Source organism: Tamandua tetradactyla, chromosome 19, assembly GCF_023851605.1.
Source record: "Tamandua tetradactyla isolate mTamTet1 chromosome 19, mTamTet1.pri, whole genome shotgun sequence".
Classification (NCBI taxonomy): domain Eukaryota; kingdom Metazoa; phylum Chordata; class Mammalia; order Pilosa; family Myrmecophagidae; genus Tamandua; species Tamandua tetradactyla.
In genome coordinates this window covers 52,707,612-52,718,392 of record NC_135345.1, presented here as the reverse complement: position 1 = coordinate 52,718,392, position 10,781 = coordinate 52,707,612, and the positions used below count along the sequence as shown (strand labels likewise).

Genomic DNA, 10,781 nt, shown 5'->3' with positions numbered 1-10,781 from the left:
AGAGGATAAATGATCAATAAGTGGTAAAATAATTGGGGAATCCAAGAGAAAGTATACAGTAATTATTTGTGCTACTCTTGAACTTTTCTATAAACCTGAATTTACAATAAAAAATTACAGAAAAAGAAATAAAATACACTTAGAAATAAACCTATTAGCAATTAAAAACAAACAAACAAAAAAAAACAAAAAAAGGTACTACAGGAAAAAAGAGGAAATGGTCCATCTCTTCCAGGTAGTTCAAGTTGCCAGAAAATCACAAAGCAATTTCAAAGCTCCCTCCTGAACCAAGACTGATTGACAGACCTAGGGTCATCTGTGTCTACTTTCTCCTCATTTGTTGAAAGTTGAGATTCATACTGGGACAACTGCTTCTTAATCTCCATGTCATCATCATTTTCAGTTTTTTTCTGATTCTTTTTCCTTTTGTCCTTAAGTGGCTTAATCAATGTGAGTAAATGTTCAACAAGAAACATGAAATACAAGCATCTAGAGCTATCATACCTTTCCATGTGGAATCAAAGTAAGTACTTTCTTCTATGTTCTGAGAAGGCAGATGACTGAAAAGCAGCCCTCTCTTCATTTCCATTGCTGGTTCTTCATGGCTATGGCAATGGTGGTGATTTGCATGAGAATGTGGAAGAAGATATCAAAAAGCATCTTCATTCAATGCACCAATGGCTGGTGTCACAAGAAAACTTAGGAGAAATTTGAAAAACACCCAATTCATAAGAGACACATAATACCCAGCGAAGACAGGAAGTTGATGATGGAAATGGCTATAAAGCCACCAACCAAAGCTATTTGTAAAGCATATGTCTTTTGAGGCATTTCAGTCTTCTTTTTGCTCATTTGGTGAATCAGACAAGATTTAGCATCAATTTGGTTGATGATGGATGGGCAAAGATAGTTGAAGTCTGATGCATTCAGCAGAAATTTGATGCCCATGCCATGAGATGTTAGCAGCTTTGACACATTGAAACCCTGCTGAGTATTTTCATTTGTGTTTTTGGAACATATAAGGTCTTTGCTGAGCTCATTCACAGAGTCATTTGTTTTCTTACTAGCAAGTCAGCTCACAAACTCGTTTCTCTGATACTGGGTGGAGTGGAATTTCTCACACCTTTAGAGAGAACTTTTCTAGGTTTTGGAGTCTCTATAGTCTCTACGAGTGAATTCCCTCAGATATAGCATTGTACATAGTTGAGGTCACTTCATGAACACCAACTCCATCTTTGATGATCAATGAGAGCTTTTCCCCAGACTTTTTCTAGGAACTTTATCTGAACCATCAGAATCATGGATTGGGCAAAGAAGTTTCCAATTATTTGTACTGGAAGCAGCATAATTATGATGAGAGTGATGATCATGGTCAGAGCGATAGTCATGGTTTATGTAGAGTCTCTTAATTTTATCTGTGCCTGCAGGCAATTTTCTGAACCCTTCAACTGACAGGGAATTATTTTCTCCATAGCAATGGAAAAGCTGCTATAAAATGATGTTGCTGCATGATAACTGCCAAGTCAACATCAATGCCTGATTCCCAATTTGGGAAAATTTTCTCAGTAGCCTGAGTGAAAGCGCTGGTGGTTCTGGTTCATGAAGGGGATTTGGACACATCACACCAACAGGGCCAAGATCAAGATCAAGCCAACAATAAATTTCTTGCCATTGCACCTTCTCATCCACAGCCTTGTGGTTCAACTATTAAGTTCTCTGTGCTGGTCCAGTACCCCCAGGTGGTTCTACCTGAGAAACCTGTGCAAGGCACAGAGAAGCGGAGGTCTCATCCAGTTGGCTAGCCTCTCGATCCAGGGTGTTGCTGAGCAGCCACTGGGAAGCTGTGCCTTGGAGCCTTGCCTCCCAGGAGCATGAGGCCGATCGCTAATTACTGCCAAGCAGAGCCCACAGCCCAGAATCTTGTCCGCCCACAATGATATGGAATGGCTTTTAAAAAGGAAATTTATTATTACAATTTTACAGTAGTAAGGCCATAAAAATTTCCAAACTATGGCATCCAGAGAAAGATACCTTGGCTCAAGAAAGGCTAATGTTTGGTTTATGGGAACGCATGTGGCTGGTGTCTTCTGATCCTTGTTCCCAGGGCCATTGCTTCCAACTTCTGACGCCTGTGATTTCCTCTCTAAGCATCTATGTACCTTCACTGAGCTCCTCTGGGACATAACTCAGAGTTCTGGCTTCCTTAGCATCTCATGGGAAGGCACATGGTGATGTCTGCTGGGCTTCACATCTCCAAATGTCCATGTCTAGGTGTCTGCTCTCTCTGTCAGTATTTCAAGCATCTCCAAATGTCTTTGTCTCTGTCTGCTGTGAAGTAACTGTATTTTCTCCAAAGTGTCTCCTCCTCCCCACTTTTTTTTTGCATGAGCAGGCAGTGGGAATTGAACCCGGGTCTCTGGCATGGCAGGCAAGAACTCTGCCTGCTGATCTACCCTGGCATGCCCAAAATCTCTCCCCTTTTAAAAGATGAACTAATCAAGTAAACTAATCAAGACCCACCCTGAATGGGCAGAGTCACATCTGCATCTAATAAAAAGCCACACCCACAACTGGGCACACCAAATCCCCACAGAGTAATCAAATCAAAAGCTTACACTCACAACTTGAGTGGATCAATCTCCATGGAAACAATCTAATCAAAGGTTTCCACCCTATAATATTGAATCAGGAATAAAGGTCATGGCTTTTCTGGGTTACACAACACTTCCAAACCAGCTCGCCAGGGAATGCGCTCCACCCTCCCCTGGGCCTGGGTTACCAGAACTCTCCCTGACCATTGAGGCAGAAGGCCCACCCTATGCCTCCAGGGCAAGCTCCCCCATCCTCCACATGCACAGGTGGATCTGCTTTCATGACACAAGGTTTCTTGACTTCAGACTTTAGTTTCCATGGTTCTGTCTCTGAAACTGTCTGTCTCTATCTCCTTCAGTCTGTCCTTTTTCATCCCTTTTAGTCCAGACTGACAGTAGTTCCGTTTATATAGGTTTCACAAAAAAATCTGTTTACTTGGCATACAGCACACAGGGATTGAAGCCATCAAACTATAGGACCTTTCAAAAATCCTTTCTGGATAACTCTATCTCCAATCCTGGCTTATCTTTTAATGGCTAACTGATTCCGTGCTTGGTTAAGTCCTCATGTGGAACACTGTTCTTTGGGTCTCACTTTCTACATGCCCAGAATTTTCCAGATGATCAACTTCTGGTTTCCTTACATCTGAAGTTCAGTTCTTGGCCTATCCCTTTCTTGTCAGATTTTACTATAAGCTACAAGGAGAAACCAGGCTGATTCCATCACACTCAGTTTAGAAATCTCCTCAGCCAAGCATCCCAGATCATCAAATTCAAATCCTCCCTTCTATCCAGCACCAGGATTAAATTTTGCCAAGTTCTCTACCACCTTAAAACAAGGGTCACCTTCCTCCCAATTTGCAATGGAAGTTTCCTTGGAGTCCATATTTCTACCAATAGTCTCCTCCAAGAAATCTAGGCTTTATCTATCAAGTGCCCCACAATTCTTTCAGTATCCTCCCCTTATCCATTTAAAAAGTCATACCAATATGTTTGGTATTTGCAAATGCAGCAGCACCACACTACCTTGGCACCAAAATCTGTTTTGGTTTGCTAAGGCTGCCAGACTGCAACATACCAGAGATGGATTGGCATTTTTTTTTTGCATAGACAGGTACTGGGAAATGAATGGATTAGCTTTTAATAATGGGATTTATTTAGTTACAAATTTACAGTTTCTCAGAAGAAAGACAATTAACTTTCATCTCAGGTTCTTTGTCACATAGAAAGGCACAAAGTGATGTCTGTTAGCCCTTTATCCCAGCTTCTAGGTTTAAATGCTCTCCCAAGGGCATGCCCTTTCTGCATCTCCAAACATCTGGGTCTGAGCTGCCCTGCTGGGCTGTTTTTCTCTTCTGATTTCTCCTTTTAAGCCTCACTTCTTGCAGAAATTACTCCCCTTAGCCAACTGCAGATGTAATCAGACATGAATGAAATTCACATGCTGATGATTTAGGTACACAGCAACAGAACAAGAGGGCACTGTCATCTGGCCAAGTTGACACCTGAAGCTAACAACTATACTTCCTATTCCCTACCCCTACTGACCTATATTTTAGTTTCTGACTCTATGAATTTACTTCTAATTATTTTATATGAGTGAGATCATACAGAATTTGTCTTTTTTGCCTAGCTTATTTCATTCAATGTGATGTCATCAAGTTTCAACCATATTGTAGCCTGTATCACAATGTCATTCCTTTTTTCAGCCAAGTGTAAATATGTATATTCTACATTTTATATATCTATTCATCAGTTGATGGACACTTGGGTTGCTTCCATCTTTTGGCAATTGTGAATAATGCTGCTATGAACATCTAAGTACAAATATCTATTCAAGTTCCCACTTTCAATTCTTTTGAGTGTATACATAGAAGGGATTGTCAGGTCATATCCATATTTAACTTTCTGAGGGAGTGTCAAATTGTCCACAGTGGCTGCACCATTTTATATTCTCACCAACAATGAATGAATATTCCTATTTCTCCACATCCTCTCAAACACTTGCTGCTTTCTATTTTTTTAATAGTAGCCACTCTAATCGGTATCTCATTGTGGTTGTGATTTACATTTCCCTAACAGCAAATGATGCTGAGCAACTTTTCATGTGCTTTTTGACTATTTGTATATTTTCTTTGGAGAAATGTCAATTTAAGTCTTTGGCCCATTTTTTAATTTGTGTTGTTTACTGTTCTGGTTTGCTAGCTGCCGGAATGCAACACACCAGAGACGGATTGGCTTTTAATAAAAGGGGATTTATTTTGTTGGTTCTTCAGAGGAAAGGCAGCTAACTTTCCACTGAGGCTCTTTTCTTACGTGGAAGGCACAGGATGGTCTCTGCTGGTCTTCTCTCCAGGCCCCTGGGTTCCAACAACTTTCCCCGGGGTGATTTCTTTCTCCATCTCCAAGGGCCCGGGCTGAGCTGCAAGTGCTGAGATGAGGAATGCCAAGCTGCTAGACTGTGCTACATTGTGTTCTCTCATTTAAGCACAAGCCAATTAAGTTAAACGTCACTCATTGCAGCAGACACACCTCCTAGCCGACTGCGGATGTAATTAGCAACAGATGAGATTCACCTACCATTGGCTCATGTCCACAGCAACAGAACTAGGTGCTTCCACCTGGCCAAGTTGACAACTGAATCTAACTACCACATTTACCTTTTTTGGTGTTAAGTTGAAGGATTTCTTTCTTTATTCTGGATAGTAAACCTTTATCATATATGTGGTTTCCAAATATTTTCTCCTATTCTGTAGGTTTTCTTTTTACTTACATAATTAAGTCCATTGATTCACAAAGGTTTTTACTTTTGATGAGGCCCCATTTTTCTATTTTTCTTTTGTTCTTAGTGCTTTTGGTATAGAGTCTAAGAAACTTAACAGAAGTTCCTGAAGATAGTTTACTTGTTTTCTCCTAGGAGTTTTATAGTTTGGGTTCTTATTTTTAGCCTTTGACCCATTTTGAGTTAATTTTTTAATAAGTTTGAAAACTTGATTTTTTAAATAGATTTCATTCTTTTGCAAATAGAGATCCAATTTTCCCAACACTGTTTCTTGAAGAGACTTGTTGTGGACCTGGAATCCTTGTCAAAAATCAATTGCCAGGTGGCTCAGTGGCAGAGTTCTCACCTGCCATGCCAGAGACCTGGGTTCATTTCTTGGTGCCTGCCCATGTAAAAAAAAATCGATTACCATAGATATGAGGGTTTAATTCTGAAATCACAATTCTATTCCAGCGTTGAATATGTCCGTCATAAAGCCAGTACCATGATGCTTTAATTACCATTGCTTTGTATTAACATTTGGAGATATGCTAATATTACTGATTTAAGTGTAGATAATGTGCACATAGATTGTAGTCCATCATTTCAGGGTAGAGCTAATGATTATCAGAAAGTCTTCCCACACATGGTCTGGTGTGGTCACATATTCTGCATGGCTAAATATTTCATAGTCTCTTTTGTCAACATATAAAAAATAGATTGCAAAGACATACACAAAAAATAAACAAGCATTACACTCCTCAGGTAATTTTATCAGATGTATTAGTATTTTATTGTTTTGCACCAAATATATCCAATATTTATCTTTGTAGCAATGATGGAAGCATAATTTTTGTTTTCTAATTTGATATAAAATATACCCCCAAATTTGCCAATTTTGGACTTCAATGAAATTGATTTGTAGACTTAACAAATCAAAAGCATCATAAGTATGGCTATAAAATTAAGAAAATTAAGGGTGAACAGTGATGGAATAGAAAAAAAAGCAGATCAAGAGAAATGTGCTGACATAAAATAACTGCAGCTTCAACATTTTGGATACCAGTTTACTGGCAGATAGTCAAAATCCAATCATAAGGGCTCTTTTTCCTAAAGGGTGTAAAGCAGGTTTGAAAATTTTTTCAGTCAAAGAGAAGCCTACAAATGCCAATTAGAAACTGACAAGACACTAGATGTGCATGGAAGATTAAACACGACGTACAGAAACAGCAGTTACTAAGCTCCTAAGTAGTTTTTTTTGTTGTTGTTGTTAGTCTTGCTGAAGCGACCATTTGCACAATGTATGGGCTATATTCCATGAGTCAAAAGCAAGTAAATACTACGTAAAGTTGGCAAATGGTCATTTTTCCAACTAAAAGCAAGAAAAACCAAAATTTCTGATAAAACAGAGGATTTGAGTCAGTCATGTTCTAAAGTGCAAAACTGATGGTCCACAATCTCAAACAGCTAAAATTTCTGAGGACAGAAGGGAGAGACGTGAAGCAGAGAAATAAATTACAGTCAGGGCTAGTTAATGTAGGAAAGGAGAAGAACAAACCAAACCCAAGGAGGTAAAGTTTATCAAAATATTCAATGTGATGTGCTTTCCCCACTCTGTCACACATGCTTGCTAACAGGTATACTAGGTAAAGGCTAAATTTAATCTGATTGCTTTTCTATTTATTAAGATCTGAGACAGGAACGATCATATTTAGTTCTGACAAGCAGAAGATAAAATGAGCTGTGAAAGGAAAAAAAAAAAGGTACTGTCTATTATTCAAGGGATTCAACCAGAGATAAAACCTATACACACATAGGTGAAACTCAAATAAAATAAAAATAAAAGGGCTATTTCATGTCATGACTGTTTGTTGGCTTCCTCTTCATATGCCTTCCCTGTGTCATTCTGTACATAGGATGAACCAAAACCAAGGCTATACAAATGACCACTGTATTTGGCATCATCAATAATGATCTTCAAAGAACATTTCTCTCATTTTGAAAAAGGCCATTCCTGTAAGCAATGAATCAGATCCTGCCTGCTGTTGTGGTCCTATCCATTCCAGCTCTAAATGTAATTTCTTGCAATCCCCCTTTGAGATTTTTGCAGCTCTTCATGAGGTACTTCACATCATAAATGACAGGAAAAAAAAAAGTAAAATTCTTCAAAGAAGTCAAATTCTTCTTCAGGGAAGTTTGAATGGGTCAGGATTTTGATTAAATAGCCAAAGTCATTACCACTATGAAATGATAACCATTTGACCCCTTCACAGAGCAGTACTCCAGATGTCCTAAGAAGTTCTGCAAAGGACGGGTCTCAATTCCTTCCTCTTCATGTTTTTTAAGCTCAATACCAGATGTTGTTAGTAGATCCGTAGAGCCTTGGACATATAGGCCCTCCGTCAAATTAAATTTAAAATTAAACTGCCATGTTGATGTTCCTGGAGGGCATTCTCCTTGCTTATTCATAAATGTCAGCCCTACCTGAATTATCTTTAACAAGTCTACATTCCACTGCAGGAGTTGGTAGTGATAGCCAGCATTGCTTCTGAATTCTCCAATGGGCCTTACAACCCCATGGAAATTCGGTGTCCTTAGCAATGCAATTATATTTTCAGATAACTTGACGAATTTTCTTCATCTCTTCACCTAGTTTGTAAGCCCAAACTTCACAAATTCTTTGGCTATGATCTACAGTTGCTGCTGGCACAGTGAGGGCACAAGGGAGTCTATATGCCAAACATCAAAATGTTATACTTGATTGGAAATTTGTTTCATAATATTTATTGTAATTTATCACTGAGCTCCCGCTCCTCCTCCTCCTCCTTCTTGCCACAGAGACAGCACCTGGTGGCAGTATCCGATGCCCCATAGACACCCTAACCCATTAAGGGGGAAACAGGAGTGGGAGCTGCATCCCAGCACATTGAACCATCACTTTATCAAAAGTTCTGGCAGGGGCATGAGATCAGCTTTGTAGTAAGTTTTATATATATATATATATATATATATATATATATATATATATATATTTTTTTTTTTTATTTTGAAAGGTATAATTTAATGCCATAGTTTTAAAACACAGGTAATTCTATTAATAGTCTCAAACATTGTAAAATATTGCTGAGAATATATTTTACTGGTACCATTATTCTAGAGAACAAAATAAATTCTTGTATTAATATTAGGATTATTTTGGTCTATCACATGAATAGGAAAATCATTCCACTAGAAATTCACATTAAAGTAATACTATTGACAATCACTCTCACAGCTGTCATTGTAAATTCAAACATAAGAAATAATTTAATTATCAGAAAATATAATAATTCTTTTTTTTAACACAACATTTAGAAATCATTCCATTCTACACATGCACTAGTAATTCTTAGTATCATCACATAGATGTATGATCATCATTTCTTAGTACATTTGCATCGATTTAGGAAAAGAACTAGCAAAACAGCAGAAAAAGATATAGAATGTTAATATAGAGAAGAGAATTAAAATATTAATACTACTAAAAATATATATATATATATAAAAAGGAAAAAGAAAAAAACAAAAACAAAAGATACAAACAAACAAACAAACAAAAACTATATTTCAGGTGCAGCTTCATTCAGTGTTCCAACATAGTTACATTACACTTAGGTATTATTGTGCTGTCCATTTTTGAGTTTTTGTATCTAGTCCTGTTGCACAGTCTGTATCCCTTCAGCTCCAATTACCCATTATCTTACCCTGTTTCTAACTCCTGCTGGTCTCTGTTACCAATGATATATTCCAGGCTGATTCTCGAATGTCAGTTCACATCAGTGGGACCATACAGTATTTGTCCTTTAGTTTTTTGGCTAGACTCACTCAGCATAATGTTCTCTAGGTCCATCCATGTTATTACATGTTTCATAAGTTTAGTCTGTCTTAAAGCTGCATAATATTCCATCGTAGGTATACGCCACAGTTTGTTTAGCCACTCGTCTGTTGATGGACATTTTGGCTGTTTCCATCTCTTTGCAATTGTAGATAATGCTGCTATAAACACTGGTGTGCAAATGTCCGTCTGTGTCTTTGCCCTTAAGTCCTTTGAGTAGATACCTAGCAGTGGTATTGCTGGGTCGTAATCCATTCTGCCAGTCTATGTCTTGATTGGGAAATTCAGTCCATTAACTTTTAGCGTTATTACTGTTTGAATAATATTTTCCTCTACCATTTTGGCTTTTGTATTATATATATCATATCCGATTTTCTTTCTTTCTACACTTTACTCCATACCTTTCTCTTCTGTCTTTTCGTATCTGACTCTAGTGCTCCCTTTAGTATTTCTTGCAGAGCTGGTCTCTTGGTCACAAATTCTCTCAGTGACTTTTTGTCTATAAATGTTTTAATTTCTCCTTCATTTTTGAAGGACAGTTTTTCTGGATATAGAGTCTTGGTTGGCAGTTTTTCTCTTTTAGTAATTTAAATATATCATCCCACTGTCTTCTAGCTTCCATGGTTTCTGCTGAGAAATCTACACATAGTCTTATTGGGTTTCCCTTGTATGTGACGGATTGTTTTTCTCTTGCTGCTTTCAAGATCCTCTCTTTCTCTTTGACCTCTGACATTCTAACTAGTAAATGTCTTGGAGAACGCCTATTTGGGTCTATTCTCTTTGGAGTGCGCTGCACTTCTTGGATCTGTAAATTTAGGTCTTTCATAAGAGTTGGGAAATTTTCAGTGATAATTTCTTCCATTAGTTTTTCTCCTCCTTTTCCCTTCTCTTCTCCTTCTGGGACACCCACAACATGTATATTTGTGCGCTTCATATTGTCATTCAGTTCCCTGATCCCCTGCTCAAGTTTTTCCATTCTTTTCCCTATAGTTTCTGTTTCTTTTTGGAATTCAGATGTTCCATCCTCCAGTTCACTAATTGTAGCTTCTGTCTCTTTAGATCTACCATTGTAGGTATCCATTGTTTTTTCCATTTTTTCTTCTTTGTCCTTCACTCCCATAAGTTCTGTGATTTGTTTTTTCAGATTTTCTATTTCTTCTTTTTGTTCAGCCCATGTCTTCTTCATGTCCTCCCTCAATTTATCGATTTGGTTTTTGAAGAGTTTTTCCATTTCTGTTCGTATATTCAGCATTAGTTGTCTCAGCTCCTGTATCTCATTTGAACTATTGGTTTGTTCCTTTGACTGGGCCATATCTTCAATTTTCCGAGCGTCATCCATTATTTTCTGCTGGTGTCTGGGCATTTGATCAGATTTCCCTGGGTGTGGGACCCGGCTGGTTGAAAGGTTTTTCTGTGAAATCTCTGGGCTCTGTTTTTCTTTTCCTGCCCAGTAGGTGGTGCTCGTGGCGCTCGTCTGTCTGCGGGTCCCACCAGTAAAAGGTGCTGTGGGTCCTTTAACTTGCCAATCCGAATCTCGCAGTCGGCCCGGGAAACC

At 38.3% G+C, this 10,781-nt stretch overlaps 2 pseudogenes; both read right to left on the bottom strand.

Moving 5' to 3' along the window:
• Positions 1–269: 269 nt before the first annotated feature.
• On the bottom strand, positions 270–2,644 carry LOC143663393 (zinc transporter ZIP6 pseudogene; annotated as a pseudogene).
• Positions 2,645–7,210: 4,566 nt separating this feature from the next.
• On the bottom strand, positions 7,211–8,056 carry LOC143663616 (CCR4-NOT transcription complex subunit 7 pseudogene; annotated as a pseudogene).
• Between the last annotated feature and the right edge of the window lie 2,725 nt (positions 8,057–10,781).